Genomic DNA, 19,588 nt, shown 5'->3' with positions numbered 1-19,588 from the left:
ATGTCGTCCAGTAGAGGCACCGCGAGGACCGTCTTCCTCTTGGCCTTGCGCCGTTGATAAAGTTATCCTTCCTTTTTCTTCTCCTCAGGGCAGAGTTGGAAAAGCTCGGATGCCCTGGCGATCATGGAGTGGAACGATCCAATCTCGTCGGGCGGAGAAGCCCTGGTGGGAGGTAACGACGGTAGATCCTCGTCGTATACCTCGTAGTCCGTACCCGTCGCTGCCGTGTCAGTCCCTGTATCATCCCCTCGGGTGGACGGGGAGGAGGGCTGGACGGGGCGCGACGGCTGAAAAGGAGGTGGAGGGTGAATCCTTCTTTTCTTGGGCGGGGGAACACCAGAAGGTCCCGGTTCAGGATCCCCCGACGGGAGAGGTTCCTCCGTCGGCAACGGTAGTCTCGTCCTTATCTCTGAGCATAAGGACTGTATAGCCAACAAAATGGCCGCCGAGTTGTCTTGCGGCGCTGGCAGAGGGGAATCAAACAGGCGATCAGGGGCCCCGTCGGCACCCTCGACGATGTCGTCGTCACCTGCGTCGGGATCCATCCCTACGGGCCGGTCTTCTTCCACGCCAAGGCCGTGGCTTAAAACCTCAATCAGCTCTTCCTCCGAGGTTGAAGCCGAATCTACGACGACGCCCTGCCCCTCCTTTTTCTTCCCCGCCGGGGATTTCACGGGGGTCCTATCGATGGGCACAAAAGAGGACTCCCTCCGAGGTGGCAGGGAGACTCTGAGCCCCGAGGTCGCCACCACTGGTGTAGCCTCCACAGGCTGAGCCAGGGCCGCCGCGACAGTATCGATAGAGGGCTTGGCCGGATGGATTAAGGCCTTCACCACCTTAGGTGCGCTCACCGCCTTATCCTTGAGGGGGGGCCACTGCCTCGCTCCCCCTCCGATGGGGCCTTCGAGCTCGACCGGGGCCTCTCCAGGAGCTTCGCCGGGTGCTCGCCCTTCCTCTTACCCGACCCAGAGCGTTGGCTCGTGGCTGAAGGTGCCGGGGAGGGTGCGCCCTGCCTGGCGCCCGTAGAGCCCGACTGTTCGGCGCTCCCGGTGCCAGCGGACTCGCGGTGCTTGGCCTTGCGTTGGACCCCCGTCGCCGGGGCGTCCTCAAAGGTCTTAGAAGACCGCTCGGATTTCTTCCTCGTCTTCTCGCCTGACGGGCTCTTCCCTTCCAGCCAGTTGGCGAGACGTTGATGGCGGTCCTTCATGGTCTGCTCCGACATATTGCCGCAAAACGCACAGTCCTTCTCCACATGCGTCTTGTCCTCATGTAAGCAGTAGAGACAAAAGGAGTGTTCGTCCTCCTTAAAGACGTTCTGCAGCTGGCATCCAGGGCAGACCCTGAACAGCTTTCCGGGCGTCGAGCTTCCCTTCTCCTGGGCCATGTCCGGGCCTGAGAAGCTTCTGGAGTCCTCCAAAAGCGTAGCTCGATGAAATCTTCACCCTTGAGGGGCGCAGACGAATCCGACACGGGTCCCCGTTGATCGGATGGAGAGTCGGTGGAGATTGAGGCTCTTTTGACCGAAAAAAATGAAGTTTTTGAGAAAAAACGTGAAAAAATAGCACTAACGCTCGAGAGCAATAGCACGAGGATCCCAACACATGAACGTGCGGTAAAAATCTGAAGATGGCTGCCAGAGGCGGTGCTTAGGTAGAGGGCAGTAATTGGCTGTGGTCAGTATGACGCAGAGACCAGTGATTGGTTATTACTACGAAAGACAGATCAGAAACGAAACTGATACTGTTTTTTTCTTTACCGAGGATTCCCAGCCTGACGACGGGGAATATTCATGAGCATGTGAATCCATGCCAGACCCCATGCTGGAGAACACAGGAAAACCGTTTCAGCGACCGTCGCTGCCGCACAATGATGCAGGGTCATCCAACTCTCGCTATATGACGCAACCTTCTTGAAAAAGAAGGGTACAGGAGTTCCTTCGACACCACCTCCATATGGGTGCTATCCTTTATCGCCCGCAGAGGGGTATACAGTTCCTGAGTTTGTACCTCCATTTTACCCAGCGTCTACTCCAGTGGCAACGAGACATACACAGGTAGCGCATCCATCGGCTGTGACTCCTAGAAATTGGGATCTTGAAGGAGTGGAAAGATGACTCCTTCAATGGTTATTGCTGCTGAGAGATTATGAACGGAGAGCAGGAGGGGAGCAACGCCCTCGCCTGCCAGATTAGCAGAAAGATTAAGGGTGGAGGAGCACGAGAGAGTGACACCGGCAGCTAGGAGCGCAGATAGAGGGTCAAGATCGAGGGAGAAGGAGGAGGTCAGCCCTTTTACTGCTATGATAGAGGAAAGGCTGCTGGAAGTGATGGAGACGCAAATGTGGGACAAAATGAAAGAAGTACTGAGGCTAGCGGAAGAAGAGATAGTGTCAATACGGCAACAGAGAAAAGAAGAGTGGCAAAAGGAGGAAAGACAGATAAAGGATGTAGAAGGAGGAAGGTGGAGACATGGGGAAGTTCTTGTGAGGCTTGTTAAATCAGTTATCAAAAAAGTTGAGGTGGACATGGAGGAAGAGGACACTGCCACAGATACAGGGGCCCGGGCAGGGAGGACGGGAGCTGGCACCCTATGGTAGTGTTGACTATGCTTCTGTGCCTGTATAAGGGTCAGGAAATGGGTAGTTGAGGTAGACGAGAAAGAGGAGTGGGATGTTGAGCAGGGGGAGTAAGGCGTAGGCACCCTACCTCCCCTCCAGTAGCAGCAGTACGTAATACACCATGGAATCATAAGACGTGCCAGGGTACTTGCATGGCCTTAGTAAGGGAGAGATGGGGAAAGCTCCAGTTAAATCGGGTGTAACTCAGTTTGTTACTCCAGAAGGGTCAAGGAAGGGTGTATTATGTCCTGTGGTCACTCATGGACCGGAAAAACCTGATGCACACACTCTTTGATCACTGCAGGAGCAAGTAAGTGGATTTATGCATTGGAGAAACATACCGCTAGTGTCACATTGTCCATAGGCGATATGAAAATCTTATTTGCGGCTCTAATGGGGTAAGCAGTCAGATGAGCTTTGGAGAAAAGTGGGGTACCCGGGAGTTCAGTTCAACACGAATGCTCATGTCGGAGCAGCGTTTAATAATCATAGGGCACAGGTTTGGAGTGTCCTGCGAGTTATGCATCCGGTTACGCCGGATATAAATTTGATATTGACAAAAACAATTAAATAGGAGGTTGATCCTGCCGCACACACCCGGTTTATTCAGGAATTGTGGAGAGTAAAGACGGGAGAAGAATGGGATCAGAGTGCAGCAATCTCCTATTACATGCTAAAGATGGACTCCCTAACGAAGTCCTGCATGAATGGAGGCCAGGTGTTGGCCAGAGATTCCAGCACATATTGTGCATTTTTGTAAGAGAAGACAAGAAAAAGAGATGGCAGTATTAAGCAGGCAAAGGCTAAGCTTGTTCAAAAGAAATTGGCAAAGATTTGTCTAGATGGGGCAGTGATTGCAAATTCTATGGAGGGACAGCAGGGGCAAACGGGACAACACAGACACAGTGAATCGGGTATGGCATAGGGGTGGATGGACAGGTATGCTCCTGGCCCAAGGCCAATGAGGGGGATTCCAAGGGGCAGGGAAGTATTTCTGCAAGGGAGCGTGTCATTTGGCGGGATCAGAGGAATGGGTCCTCGATTTAATGAGCTGATGGGAAACGGTTATGGAGGATTCTATAGGATTCAGTGTCAGTCGTGTGGAAGGTTGGGACACGTGTCACAAGATTGTCATGAGAGGCTGCAGTACTTTAACATGAGAACACAGCAGAGTCAAGCCCTGACCCTGCCATGTGCCCCGGGCTCTGTGCAATCGCAGCAGGCACGAGATGAACAAAACCCAGCTACTGGGGCTGTACAGACTTTCTGGATACTACCGACCATGCCAGCACAAACATTGTGCAGATAGGGGACAAGAATACTTTACCCCAAATAACAGTTACGCACTACACTGGAGCAAGTATTTTCGGGGCAAATCCTTTTTCTCTGCCTGGTGCTAATATGTACCAGGAGTTATACAGGCCACAGGGGTCTCTGATGTGCCCAGCTCTGTCCTTTACCACCAATCTGGAAGAGGTGCAGGTAGGTAGGTGACCAAATATTTCCATTCATGGTCGACACAGCGGCCACAAAATCCTGCAGGAAGATTAGTTCCCCTTGTCAGGCAAAATGATGGACACAGTGATTCTGTGGGGCTATCCTATTGGTTCCTTATACTGAAGATCTACATATCCAGGTGGTAAATCAAAATGTATCAGCCTCTTTATAATATTGCATGGACACCCCAGCAAATCATTTGGGAAGGGACATCTTGAGTAAGCTACAGATGTTGATTGCCTTCACAGAGAAGGGTATAGTATGCTCGACCCCAGGGTTGAAGCCGGTAAGGGAAGCAGCACGTTTTCAGGCCTATTGTGGTGACATCGTGATTAGAGGGGTTCCTGTGCACTCACCATTTTCTCTTTATGTGGTGATGGTTTTGTTAAGTTATGATATTTTATATATATTGCGCTCGTACACAATTGTTTCAGAGCGCGACCAAGCAAAGGGAGGGGAACAAGGGAGAACAAAAACAACAATCTTACTAGGCCCAGTGACATTAAGAACGCACAAGTGCATGGAAAGGGGAAATGGGGAAAGTGCGTGAAGGGGGAGAAGTGGAAAGTGCGGAACAGAGAGAACCTAGTAAATAATAAGTGAAATAAATAAATACAGGCAATGAAAAGTGGTAGTGCAGCCAGCAAGTGACAAGTGCATGATTAGTCAGATAGAGTATATGATAAGTGCAGAAGAAAAGTGGGGAACTGTATGGGTACAGATACAGATCTGAGTGCAAGCTGTGGCCCAGAGGCAGTGCAGGAGGGAGGCAGGGTGAGCAGGTACCTGGGCCCGAAGGACAGAGAGTTGCCAGGTGCACGGTGCCAAGAGAGAAAACAGATCGGCAGGGGAGAAGAGGGGCAAAGGCAGAAGCGAAGAGGATGGTCTTGAGGTGCTTCCGGAACCAGAGATGTTTCTCCTCAAGTTTCAAGGTGGCTGGGAGGCTGTTCCAAAGAAGACAGAGATCTGCCCCAGCTCGTTTCTTTGAAAAACGACTGACCTTAAGGGAGTTAGAAGTAGAGGTGGACAATGCAGAGTGTTTTGAATGTAATCCTTGCATCCACTGGGAGCTAGTGAAGGGATTTCAGAGTTGGAAAGATACGATCCCAGGGCTTGAGGCCAAGGACACATCTTGAAGTCCTGTTCTTTATTAGTTGTAAAGGGCAGAGAGCGGAAGTAGGCAGATTAAGAAAGAGGCCGTTACAGTAGTCCAACCTATAGAGAAACAGAGCTTGGGAGACAGTGAGCTTCTGAGGGAAGGAGAGGAAAGGCAGAGTACCTCAAAGGAGGTGCAGAAAGAAGTTTCACTTTTTAGAGACGTCAGATGTGTGAGGAGAAGGAAAGTGTGGAGTCAAAGATGACCCCGAGATTCTTAGCCTCGCAGGTAAGGGAGACCGGCCAGAGAGTGAGGGGAAAGTTGGGTCCTGGGGATCAGAAAGCAGACTTGGAGGGTACTGTTTGAGTTTTTATTTAGGCCTGATGTGCCACAGGAAGCAAAGCCAGGTGACATTGTTACATTGCTCCTAGTGGCAGTTGTGATCAAGAGGAACAGGGTGTTTCTCTCAGGCACAGATGAAGAAGGCATAGAGTGGTGCAGAGTTTGGTGCATCGATCCAACCTTGTCACGGAGGGATGTGTCCGATGAGCAATTGTTCGAAGACACAGGAGAGATGGTCTTTGAAATTGGAGTGTCTCACCAGGTAGCAATAGAGCAAAGGGAAGCACCACAGACCATGCTTATTGTTGTGAATAATGGGTAATTTATGACACGCGTAATACCCAGAGGTTTCTAAGCGCGGACCCGGGGATCAAACCTGTGTTGCTGCGTCGTCTTGCTTCCAAGGCGAGCATGTTGCCCTTTAGCGAATAGATCGCCATTTTGGAAGGAGGATTTGGGGAAAGTGCTGGACCATTTGTGGACTAGCAATCGTCCTGATGTGGGGCTGCTGTGTTGTAGCGATGAGGATAAAATTGAAACCTGGTGCGATATTACTACGGGTTAAGCAGTAGCCCATGTCTAAGGGGGCGGACAAAGGGATTTATGAGACCATTATGGTGTTGTTAAAGGATGGCATAATACAACATTCTGTGTCCCCATGCAATACGGCTATCTAACTTATGAAGAAAGCAAAAGGGGTCCAGTTGGAGAGTGGTACAGGATTTGCCTCAATAAGATTGTTGAGGCAGAGTTTTCCGGTGGTACCGAATCATGCCACCATTCTCTGTAACATCCCTACTTGGTCAACCCACTTAAGGTAATTGATATAAAAAATGCATTTTCTCTGTTCCCTTACACCCCAATTATCAGTACTTCAAGGTATTCGTGTATTGTGGTCAGAGATTGGGGCACACAAGTTCTCCTCAGGGGTACTGCAAATCTTTGAGTGTTTTTAACAGGGTGGTTCAGATGTATCTGTGAAACTTACATGTGTCCAGCACCGTTATTCACTATATGGATGATCTATTAGTCTGTAGCGCTTCAGAGGAGCAATGTCAAGAAGACTGTATTAGACTTCTCACCCTGCTCATGGAGAAAGGGTACAACTTGGACAAAGAAAGATTGCAGTACTGCCAGACAGAGGTAGAATATTTGTGGCAAGTAATATCGCCTGCAGGAAGAAAGGTAATGCCGGAGAGAGCCACTGCAGTTAAGACTACGTCTCAGCCAGTCACGGTGCAGTTCTTTGGGCTCTGGATCTTCGATTACTCTAGCTATGTGAAACCCTTACTGAAATGACTTAAGGAAGCGCAGAAGGTGAAAGATCCGATAGAGTGGTCTGAGGAAATGGAGACCTACTTTCGGGAACTCAAGGCTGCAATTAGCAATGCTCTGGTCCTGGCGACCCTGAAATACAAGAAGCCATTTGATCTTTTTTCTCATTTGAACGGGCAGGTGATGACAGCGGTACTGACCCAGTGATACAGGGACAGTTCCCTCGTGAGCAAGGTTTGTGGCAGCAGCATTTGCGCTTCAAATGCCTTTGACCATTACTATGAGGGAGAAGAGGAAGAGAGGGTAAATGTGAAAGAGGATGCCCTGGAGAGGGGTCAGGTGATCTTTGTTGATGGGTCAACAACCAGGAGACGGCAGAGAGGCATACAGGTGCAGCTGTCATGGGCCTTGTGGATGGGGAATACCGGGTCAGACCAAAGAGATGGTTGCCCTCATTACTCAGCGCAAGCAGCTGAACGAAAGTTACTCACTGTAGTGTGAGAAACCTGACGGTGTCTCACCCACTAGTCCACGGGGATCTGTCATCCAGGTGGCCAGGACACGGCCATCTCTTTTGGATCCAGTCCTGGGGGTGGACCAGTGTGGGAGGATCACCTGGAGGAGGCGTCGGAGTGGGACACTGGATGGTGAGACGCGGTATCCCCTTTCCTGTAACACCTTTTCCCTGTCCTACCAGATAGGATACTTAAGAACCCAACCCCCCCTTTCCCGACACAAACACTTTCTCACAGACAGCTCATCGTGAGAGAAAACGAACACACACCAGGGCAGTATACATGACATGTGCCAATAGAATAGTCAGGTAATGTCAGGCAATTACGGATCACTACACACAAATGACTTTCATCACACTTCCCCACACCGACAAAAGGCAGAGCACGAAAGCACACTCTGAACAAGGCAAAGCACACGAGGAAGCAGCAGTTCCAAGATGGCAGATTAATACAAGGAGAAAGACGGCGAGACCAGAAAGAGTTGCAAGCAGGGAAGTGCCTTTGACCTTTTCAAACCGTTCGTTTTGTGAACCATTGAAAATAAGAAACGTAAGACCCGGCACTACAGCTGAACAAACCTACATTGTGTGCCGGAACCAAGGCGGGGAGGAGCTTTTGCCACTGTGGTACTGTCCTTGGCTACAACAACAAAGCGGTGCCAGTAAAGACAGCACAGCCGGTGAGTCGGAGAGACTGATACCAGACCAGTCTGTGTAAGAACCAAGGATGCAAGCGGCAACATTGTATGAAGAGATCTAAAGAGACTTTGAAAGTGTGAAGCGTATGTGACGAGCGACGCAAAAATAATTGAAACCCAGAAGAGTGATTTAACTTTAGAGGCCAAGAAAGATACCGTAGGCAGAATGGTCCGGCACCACGTGGGTGCTCATTCGAAGGTCTCTCTTAGGTATCCAACTGGTTGGCAATTGTGGGAAGAATGTTGAGATCGAAGTGGTCCTGCAACGGGTCAAGCAAAACCCTGTGCACATTCAAAAGTCTTCGATAGTTTGATGCAAACTGAAATTGGTCCGATCCCGGCTGAGGTAGACTAAGTGTGTAAAGAAGAGGGATCTGAGCCCGGCTAAGGAGGATCCTGGGTGAATACTTGTGAGAGGAAAACAACTGTTTGTTGTTGATACATCTGAATCAAGAGACTTTGATAAGTCAAGAGACTTGGGCAAATAAGGCCCTGATGCTGGTAATGGAACGGTATCCTCGTGCCGAAGAAGCCAGAGTGTGAGCTTTGCTCCAGTGAACTGCCTTCTCCCGTGCTGAAAACGTGGGGCAGGAAGGCCAACGGCCTAAACACCCTGACATATCATTTTGATCATTTTGAGAACACTTCTTTCTTTTTCATGAACACTACGCCACACTGTTTGTATTTAGCGGTAAGGACTGGCAACAGTTGTTTTTAGCATAGGCCCTTTTATTTTGCCGAGACTCCACTATGACTGCATTACTATTATTTTTTGATGGTCGTAGCTTGCTCCCATCTGTAGATTTAGGATTAGATAGGCATTTATCACACCCCTTTTGAAGTTCAATTAACACCCTTCAACTGTGGTCACTTGTGTCCGTCTTACTGTTAATACCATGCCTTCCTTACAGTAGTGATTAGAGTACTCTTAGTCCATAGTTCCCTTTCCTCCATCCTGTGGGCGTCCCCCAACATGGGGATAGTAACTGAACCTTTGGCAGTGAACAAATGAGCTTCAACTCAGTACCCATTGAACACATCGGACACTTAGATACCTGGCTACTCATATTACCTATAAGACAATACCATACTAGCGGGGGAAGGAGGGTGGGACATATGGAGGAAAGGGAACTATGGACTATGAATGCTCTAGTCACTAGAGTGAGTAACTTTAATTACTCAAACGTCCTGTCCCCTTTCCATCATCCTTGTGGGTAATTCCACCGAACAAGAACCTAGTGTGGAGCTGAGACAGCCTGCCTCACATCTAGGATGAAGCGAAAAGGTTCTTCCGAACCACCTGACCAAACTCTGAAAAGTGCCTGGAGCTGGATCCAGTGAATAGCGACTACAGAAGGCCGACAAAGTGGTCCAAGTAGCCACATTGCTGATGACATCCCAAGAAGCATGTCTCTGAAAATCTACGGCCATGGCCTTAGCTCTGACTGCATAGGCTTGAATCCCCTCAGGAACAGGTATGTGTATGGGCGTGTATGACTCTGAAATGGCCTGGACAATCCAACGAGTGATGGAAGCCCTGGAAGCCTGAGAGCTCGAGGATGAGCCCCCAAAAGTCACAAACAATGCCTCAGAATTTGTGAAGGATTTTGTCAGGTAGAGATAAAACTTGAGAAGCCTCTTGAGGTCCAAGGAAAATAGGGCCCTCGCTGCCTCTGACTGTAGGTTCAGGAAGAACACCGGCAGGCAGATCTCTTGATTCAGATGGAACAGAGAGATGACCTTGGTCAAGATGTTTGGGCGAGTGTGCACAATGACTTTGTCGTCGTGAAACGAGGTGAAGGGCTTGCATGAAGACAATGCCTGCAGCTCACTAACCCTGCGTGCAGAGGTGAGAGCCACCAATAAAACCGTCTTCAGTATCACCAAGAGGATGTCCACAGAGGCCATGGGCTCGAAAGGCTTGAGTTGCAAAGCTGCAAGGACCACATTGAGGTTCCAGACCAGATGCTGCATATGCACCAGGTGAAAAACCCTAGACAACCCCTTAAGGTGGGCGTTAACCACCGGGTTGGCTGCAGAAAATACATACTCATGATAATTCTTGTTAACCACAATGGCCGCCAAATACATGCAGCAAGTATTCACCTGAACTCCAGATGGGCCATGTGTGCTGAAAAAGCCAGTACTTCATCCAGGTGACAGGGTCCAGACCCTAGTTGTGAGCCCCATTGCAGAACCTAGTCATTTGCTTTTATACTGGGACTGAGTCGAGGGACTCCTGAATGATGTCCCAGTTGTCATTTGAACATTGAGCATGGTGAAGCCTCAGTTGATCTGGAACCAGGCCACCAGGGCCAGTCCTGATGTTCCACTGCCTCAGCTTGCTGTGTCAGGAAGCACCTGCTGGGGATCGGAAGATGGACGGGACCCTGGGAGCACACCTTCAGCAGACCCGAAAACCAGGGTCTCGAAGGCCAGTGGGGGCAACCAGGATGAGGCTGCAGCGCACGGAACCCCGGAACTTGCAGAGTGTCCGCTTGCGCAGAAGGGTGGGTGGGAACGCATAACAACTGTGGCCATGCCAGCAGATCTGGAAGGCATCCCACAGTGACCCCTGACCTGCTCATGAGGCAAACTGTGGGCACTTGGCATTCAAGGGAGATGCAAACAAGTTCAGGTCTGCAAATCCCCAATGCTGGAATAATTATAAGTTACTCACCGTAGTGACGAACGTACTCTTCGTCCATAGTCCCCTTTCCTCCATAATGTATGGGCGTCCCTTCCAAGGGACGGGAGACAATCTTTTTCACCAGAAAAAAACTGTCTTCCCCTTTAAATGTAGAGGCGCGAAGGGGTGTGGCCCAGGGAGCATGCGCTGCCCTGACTCTGCCCTCCGGTGCCACATCTCAGTCTCTATTAACGCGACAATAGATTTAACATTGCCTAATGACACCAGTATTATTAGGGGGTAGGTTGGTGGGACGTATGGAGGAAAGGGGACTACGACCTAAGAGTATGTTAGTCACTACGGTGAGTAACTTATAATTACTCTTACGTCCCATCCCCTTTCCTCCATACTGTATGGGCGATTACAACTGATTGTAGCCCCAGGGTGGAGAGGAGACCCTCCTTAAGCAAATAGGTTTCTGAGAACCGCCTGTCCGAAAGCCGCATCAGATGTAGACCCGGCATTCAAACAGTAATGCTTGCAGAAAGCCAAGGGAGAGGCCCAAGTGGCTACCCTGCTTATGACTTGCCAAGGTACATGGCGCTGGAATGCGATGGCCGTTGCCTTGGCCCCGACTGTGTGGGCATGAATGTTGGCCAGGAGCGGCTTGTGCTGGCCCTCATACGCTTCTTTGATGGCAGAGACCATCCAGTGGGATATGGAAGCCTTAAAGGCCTGGTCTTGAGCCTCCGAAAGTGACAAACAGGGTGTCCGATTTACGGAACCCTTGGTCCTGTCCAAGTAGAATTTTAGGGCACGCCCGACATCCAGGCAGTGCAGCACTCTCTGTGCTTCGTCCTTGGGATCGGGAAAAAACATAGGAAGGACTATTTCCTTGTTCAAGTGGCAAGCAGACGGTACCTTGGGCAGAAATGCCAGGTGTTGCCGCAGGACTACCTTGCCCTTGTGAAAGGTGGTATAAGGTTCAGAGGCAACCAGCGCCTGGATTTCGCTGACTCTACGAGCCGAGGTAAGGCCGACTAGTAAGGCCGTCTTGATGGTGACCAGCCTGATGTCCACGGACGTCATTGGCTCGAACGGTTTGTGCGCCAGGGCGCCCAAGACTATGTTAAGGTCCCACACTGGGTGCAGTCTCTTGACGGGCGGGTACAGCCTTGCGAGTCCCGTCAGATGTTTCTTGATGATAGGGTTGGAGGAGGAGGAAAATGCCCTCCTCCGAGTTCCTGTGAGCCCCAATGGCTGCAAGGTATGTGCGGCAGGTGTCCACTTGCACGCCTGAATGGGCGAGGTGCGCAGAAAAGGAGGGCACGTCATCCAAGGTACACGCCAGTGGGGTCAATTCCGTTGGAGTTTGCGCAGTGGCAGAATCTGGTGCATTTGCTTTTGTACTGGGCCCTGGTAGCTTTGCTCCTGGCGCCTTGTATGATCTCCAGATTGGCCTGTGAGAGGCTAAGGTGCTGAAGCGTTTCCTGCTAAGGTACCACGCTGTGAGGGCTAGTTTGACTGGCGCAGGGTGGATGACTCTGCCCCTCTGTGGTGCCAGAAGATGTGCTGGGCCCATCGGGAGGTGAATCGGGGGCACTTCCGAGAGACTGAGCGGCTCCGAAAACCATGGCCTGGCCGGCCACCATGGAGCTATTATAATGATGACTAGTTGGCGAGACTCCTTGATTTTGCAAATTACCCAGTGAATCGGGGGAGTAGGTGGAAAGGCATAGGCTTTCATGCCGGTCCACTGGAGGTGAAATGCGTCGCCCAGAGAGCCAAGGCCCTGACCTTGCCAGGATGCGAACTGGGGACCCTTCTTGTTGTGCTAGGTGGCAAAGAGATCCACCTGGGGGTGACCCCAACTGTTGAAAATCTCCTGAATAACGAGGTCGTTTAGCTGCCACTCGTAATTGTCAGCTCCCAGGCTGCTGAGCCTGTCCGCTTCCAGGTTGGATTCCCCCGGGAGGTGGACTGCCGTGAGGTAAATGTTTTCCAGGGTCCACTCCCACCTGCTGATCGCCAGTCTGCACAGAGGAGGCAATGTGGTGCATCCCTGCTTGTTGACACAGTACATGCTGGTCGAGTTGTCTGTCTGGATGAGGACAACCTTGCCCCTGACAAGTGGTAGGAATGCCCTGAGCGCCAGCCAGATGGCGTGGAGCTCTAACCAATTGATGTGGTATACTGCAGCGATCACCGAGGAGTGTGGCTGAGGGTGGGCCAAAAGCAAGAGTGTATCCCCTTCCATCTGCCTATACTTGGCGTCCAGGCGTCGATTGCTGGGGTACAGGGACTGCGGCCGGATGCTGAAGAGTCGGCTGGGGAGCCGGAAGAGGCGGCCGCGCCGGGGCCTGGGGCGCCGACGGTGGAGTCTGTGGTGCCACTAGCATTGAGGGAATGATTTCCCTGATGGCGTCTTTGATGACAACGCCCATCCGGGGTGACTTCATGAGGCCGAGGAACCGCTCAAAGAAAACCTCCTCACTGACTGAAGAGGTGGCAGGGGGTGCTGACGGGGTAGCGAAAGGCTGCTGGAGCCGCTGCATACCCTCTCCATACGGATGCAAAGGAAAGCTGCCTAGCGCAAATGAGGGGTAGACCGTAGACCACGTACCTGGTTGAGGCCAGTCCCACCTTGACACTCGTTCGCCGAATTCCTGGAATGGCGTCCGACGGGTGCTTCTTTCTGGCGCAGCAGCCATTTTGTCGGGCTGCCTGCCACATGCCTGCGACGTGTTGCTCGGCCAGCCTGTCCGGCCTCCTCCAAGACTCTTGCGTGTGGATCACAAGGCCTACCCTACTCCTCGAGCCTAGGCCCGGTAGGTGTGACACCCTTGACCCGTGGGTCGGCAGAGCTGCGTTTTGGCGCCCCCTCGGACGTATTGCCGGTATTAGGGCAGAGCCCCTGGGGTGAAGACCTGGTAAAAGAACCTTAGGGTCCCTCAACACTGGCACCGGGAGGATCCAAGGATCCCTCGGCCCGGGGGCCAATAGCTGTAGCAGCCTCGGTACACGTGCTGGTAGAAGGACCTGAGCGGTCCCTCCCGCGCAGGAGTCTCCCTGGGAAGGACTCTCCCTTGCAGGGTGCAATGGAGAATATCGGCCCTACCTTGAGCCTGTTTCGATGTTTCACAAAGTTCTTGAAGTCCTCTCGAGGCGACTTCTGGAAGAGCTCCCTCCACATGGCTAGTCTGTTCTTCAGCACTTTTGGGGACAGCGAGTTACACACTGAACAAGATTGCCAACCGTGGTCTGGGCCAAGGCAACATATGCAGAGGGCGTGGGGGTCTGAAGTAGGGAAGAGCCCGTTGCAGGATGGACACCTGCTGAACCCTGTAGAAGTCGACATGCGCCGGGGAGGAGTGTGACACCTGAGGACCGAGTACCTGAATGATGAAAAGACAAAAAAGAAGACAAAGAGAAGAAGTATCAGCTTGTGGAATTACATGGCCAAAGCCAAACCCAGGAGTGCTGGTGAATTCAGCCCGATGCCGTCGACGCGGAAAAGGGGACTGAGGTGTGGTACCGGAGGGCGGCCTAAGGGCAGCGCATGCTCCCTAGGCCGCACCCCCGCTAGCCTCTAAATTTAAAGGGAAAGGTGTTTTTTTTCTGGTGAAAAATTTTCCGTCTCCCATCCCTTGGAAGGGATGCCCATACAGTATGGAGGAAAGGGGACGGGACATAAGAGTAAGGGCAACAAGGAGTTGTTGTGCAACTACCACTAGTAGGTGTTGAACCCCAAGCGACTCAGATGATCCGCTTCTACATTGCCGTCCCCCGGCAGATGGACTACTGAAATCCAAATCCTCTCTGTTAAGGCCCATTTCAAATCCAGATCAAAACCGCTTCCAAGCAGAGGCGGCGGAATGGGTGCCACCCTGCTAGTTCAGGTAAAACATCCTAGTAGACTTGTCTGTCCTGACCAGAACCGACTTGTCCCTGATTAGAGGCAAAAATGCCCCGAGGATCAGGACCACTGCCCTGGACCATGCTCCATGAATTGCATAGCCCTCCAGAGTCGCCCCCATAGTCCAAAGGAGAGGAGTCTGTTGTCACCACCAGGTAGGCTCCGGTCGGGTGAAGAGGGCCACCACTGAAACAGTGCCATCCATCAGCCACCATTGAAGATCGAACAAAAGGAGCAGTGGGATTGGAATCCTGTACGACTGAGACCCTGTCTCCTGATCCAAATTGGCTGCTATGTGGAGCTGGAGGCCCCTCATCTTCATCAGGCCCAGAATGTGCTGGAACAACCATGCCTAGGTGGTCAGGTTGATGTCCCTTGCGGAGGGACATCAGCCTCTCAGGAGTGGAGAACACCTGCTGAACCGTAGTGTTCCAACACGCCCCTAAGAAGACCAGATCCTGAGACGGGCATAACTGCTTTGCGCTGGTTGAGGGAAAATCCCAGCTGATGAAGAGTATCCGCCAATCTCTGGCACGAGTGCACCACCACTTTGTGTGACCCCGCCGTCACCAACCAGTCGTCCAGATAAGGGTACAGGTAATGGCCCTACAAGCGGAGAAGACCTGCTACTGCATTTATCAACTTTGTGTAGACATCAGGAGCGGAGATGAAGCAGAAGGGCAACACGTTGTACTGGAACCGGTACAACATAATCATGAACCTGTAGAAACTTCCAAAGCGGTTGATATATGGGTAAATGCAGGTACGCAACCTTGAGGTCTAGGGAGCACATCCAGTCCCATGCACACAGAGATTTGGCAATGTGCGCAGGAATAATCATCTTCAAGTGTTCCTCCAGTAAAGACAGATTTAGAAATGACTGGTCCAGGACCTACCCTCAGGCCAGCCTGGGTGTTCGCGGGTAGCGCAAAAAATCTGTAATAGTACCCGAAGCCCCGGTCTAAAAGAGGAACTGGTTCTATCGTCTGCATTTCCAAGAGCAAAAGAACCTCCCGTAAAAGAGCCGGCGACCCAATCTGACGAAGAGGAGGAGAGGACGGTAGAGGCAAAGGAAGAGGAAGACTGAAGCCCATGGAGACTACAGATGGGATGCACAGGTTGCTGAAAAGACACTTCCAGGTGTCCTGGAACAGAGCTAAATGGCCCCCACAGGCGAGCTGTGTTCCCCAACCCTGAAGTCACTGCTTCTTGGCGTTTGTCGGGGGCAGAGGAGGGGGAGCAGAAAAACCTGTGCAACGTCCTCTGCTGCTTCCTTCTGTTGTTGCTGGGTGACCTGTCAGGCCTCTGTGTACCGTGGTCTCTGAACCCCTTGATGCCGGTGAAAGTTGGGCTTTTGAACGCTGTCCTACACTGGGATTGGTCCTGAGCAATGGCCCGGCCTTGAAAGGAGACGTGCTTGTCCGGAGTGAGGTCGGGCAGAAATTCCCATAGCTCCCGCCACAGCTTCTGGTTAGCCGCAGCCAGATGCAGTCCTGAGATGGAATAACAGCACTTTCCCAAAGACTTGAGGACGTTGTTCTCCTTGGAAAGACTACTGCATGTGGCTCCTGTGGAGGAAGACAACGAAGATGATGATTTCGAATGCAAGGAGGCCGCAGCCACCAGTGAAGAATGAGGCTGTGGGTGGGAGGACAGGAGGATTGTTTCTCTGTCCGTAAACCTGAACCTGCTGTCCAACTTCTTGTTCATCTGGGCGTTGGCTCTGGGCTTCTCCCAGGCCTTTCGCGCCACCAGCAGGACATCCTTCTGGAGAGGGATGCAGACCAGATCGTGGTGTGCTTACCCAAGACCTCTGCTAGCACGACAGACTCCTGCGTGGCTTCCTCTTGCAGAGGGACCCCCAAGAACTGCACCAGGTCCTAAGGCGGCCATGAAAGGCCTTAACTGATGCTGAGGGTTCATCATCCTGGGCGTCATCATCCTTCTTGTCGTCATCATCCCCTCCACCCTTTTTTCACAGACTGAGGGGAATCCGGGCCCTGGAAAACAAGTGCCAACGGGTTCCCCCCTAAGTCTGGCGCCGAAGACAGGTCCAACGGCTGTTGAGGGGGACGCATTGGGGTAAAGGAGTGTTGGGGAGAATTCTCATTTCATGGCTAATTTCCCTTACCTAATGAGTCCCTCCGCAGCTTTGCTGGACATCTGGAGTTATTTCTTTCCACTTGGTAAGAGTGTGAGCTTTTCCCCCACTCTTACCCATGTTTTGCTATGTGTCTTTTACCTGTTTTTATGATTGTGAGCTCTGGAGTACACCACTTCAGTGGACCCCTACTTTTGTATGTTACACAGCACCTTCAGGGCAGTGACACAGGGTTGTCGTGCAGACTTCCCACCGACTCCATTTCTGAGGCGGACTACTGTCGCCCAGAAAAGAGTAAAGTTGCCATTAACTGTACTTAGTCATGTAAGCACAGATCCAGTAAACCCCATCTTACATGGAGTACTGGAAAGGGTTAGCATACAGGATGGTTGCAGTGGTATCTACCCTAAACTTTCCTACCGCGGTTATCTTATATAAACGTGGTAATATTGTAGGCTATTGTATTAGCCTCGAACTTAAACCCGCTTGACCAAATACTTTTTCTTTTGGCTCTGGTGCGGTTTATTCGCCATTTGTTTTTGTTAAACTCCTTGTGTTTTGCTTTGCGCGGCAAACCAGGTTTGCCTTCTTTGCTCACTGTCTTTTGGCAGGCTTCTGCCAAGAAGCCCTTCTCTAGGCGCCTGGGTGTCTAGGTGGGCTGAATGTGAGGGACGGGTGTAGTCAACCCCCGCACAGGGTATCATAGGAAACCCAAGTCACACTTTTCTATGATTGGCTGAGGTGGTTGTCCGGGCTGGACAACCCCCCTGCTGCGTGATTGACAGCCAGGCTGTGAGAATGGGGGATTCTTGCATAAAAGGCAGGTCTCTTGGGCTGGAAGTCAGAGAGTCACCACTGGAACTACACGGAACCGAAGAGAAGCGGAGAAGAAGTCAGCTGCTGCAACTATCCCGTCCCGTTGAAGCCCTGCTGCAGACCTGAGCTATCTACCCTTCAACGACTAAGAGAAGATCCAGTCTGGAGTCTTCTTCCCTTGATCCTGGTGGGGATAACCAGCTCATCTTCTACAGCCAGAGGATTTCCTTGGTGGTCGAAATCGCTAAACACTGATGTAGTGGTCCGGATAGCCACCTGAAGAGCCTCTCCTGTTTTTAAGGAGCGCACCTTCTATTCGTCATTGGTGCTGCCAGCCTCATCCCTGTGTGGTGCAGACCCCCTCATTGTCGTCCTTCTTGCTGAAGCTCCAGGAACCGTGGGTCTGCGGGAAACTACCAAGAACAACTGCCGTGGTACCAGCTTCTAAGTTTTGAACAAGGTACTGTGTACTGCTTGAGGAATTTGGGTGAATCCCCATTTCTCGTTCTACAAGGCTTGTCCTTATCTTCCCTCCATCTTATAACTTTTGCATCCGAACATTGACAATATCTAAGTACTCTTGGCTACGTTGAATCGTGAACTGTCCGAGTGTGTGATCCTCGACAACAGGAACCTGGTTCCACTTGACACTGGCTCCGGCCTCTTGACTCTTGACTTTCTGTCTATGAGTGTTCTTCGATTCTGTTTGCCTGACAAAAGTATTGCCTATGATTTTTGCCGCCAACTCCCTCTGGGTATCTCAAGTGCTAAGTGTGTTTTTGCCCCGGTAGCAATTCTTGCCGCGGATACGCGTTTATTTAGTAGACCGAACTGTCAAAAAGTGATCGCAATTGTATTCACGGTAACATTACTTGTTTCATAACACTGGTCGATTCAAACACAGGGTACTTACCTTGATTTATACCGTACAAAGTGAATTGGTTAGTGTTAGTGTATTTTAAATGTGATTTTGAATTAAAAAGAAGTGTTGTGTTTATAACAAATGGTTTAAAGATAAATGTACTTATACTTTTCTACCTGAAACCTTGAGTCAGTGTTTGCTTGAGTCACATTGATGGTGGTCCTTTTGTGTAATCTCTACTACTGCTCATACACTCTTGAGATAAGCCTGGCTGCTCCGCTACTGCTACCACTTTAACAAAGTAGTACAAGCTTGTACCAAAGGTAAAACTTGTATTGCCACCTGTAGTCCTAATTGTGTGTAGTGGTTCCTAAGGGCACTGCAAAGGATTGTGCCTAACAAGAAGGAGGTGGAGGGGTCTGAACAACTGGTAGGGCCTGGAGCAGAGAAGGGACTGGCACTGGAACCAGCAGCGCAGGAAGAACAGTAGGAATACCCAGAGTAGGGGGCCAGGAAGGCGTCACCTGCGGGGGATGACCTTCACAATATCCTTCACAAGCCCCTTCATCTGAGGGGAACACATGAGGAAGAGGAAACGCTTGAAGAAGCAGTCCTTGCAAGCCACTGGGTCCCTAAGGGCCTGGCCGTCCAAGGTGCTGGACCTCCGTTACTGGTGTATGCGCCAAGGCGCATGAGGCGTGTAACCGTAAGGCTGTGATTGGTAGATGTATCCCTGAGGAGACCAGCTGCCTGTACCTTACAATCCGCTGTGGCTTCCAGGGGGAAGGGAACTGGGATCTTCCAGCAAAGCCCATTAAAAGGGCGAAAGCACGGGTGGGCCCTGAGTTGGATCCAAGATGGGCTCCGGCCTGGCAGGCTCTGCCAAGTGCCTCTCTGCCATTTTGAAGCCTTGCACCACACCCTGGGCGAGAGGGCGCAAAGGCCCTGAGCCACGAGAGGTCTCAGACACTGGAGGAAACAGCTCCGGTCCTACACCCGAAGCATAAGTGTCGACCTCAGAGATCACACTGGTAAGCGCTGAGCCCTCGGCCGGCTTGCAACTAATCTCACAACCTCGGAGCAAGCTTCGGTAGGCTGGACGCCCTCTGCATCTGTGCCGGTAGCTGTGCTGGATCGAGCCGAGGACAGACTCATGGAGTTGGCACTTGATTCCATACCCCTTGGGGTTGAAGACGACAAACTTTATCGCCCTTCTGAGGACAGCC

The 19,588-nt window shown here is 51.4% G+C and overlaps 1 protein-coding gene across 4 annotated transcripts in view; it reads right to left on the bottom strand.

The window, feature by feature from the left end:
- Nucleotides 1-19,588, bottom strand: part of CLUH (clustered mitochondria homolog) — a 2,231,193-nt gene that overhangs the window by 211,988 nt on the left and 1,999,617 nt on the right. The gene's annotated exons all lie outside the window — the stretch shown is intronic.

The sequence above is a fragment of the Ambystoma mexicanum genome, chromosome 9 (assembly GCF_040938575.1).
Source record: "Ambystoma mexicanum isolate Mex_15411 chromosome 9, UKY_AmexF1_1, whole genome shotgun sequence".
Lineage (NCBI taxonomy): Eukaryota > Metazoa > Chordata > Amphibia > Caudata > Ambystomatidae > Ambystoma > Ambystoma mexicanum.
The sequence above is the reverse complement of the archived record's forward strand: the minus strand, read 5'-3'. Positions and strand labels throughout refer to the sequence as shown.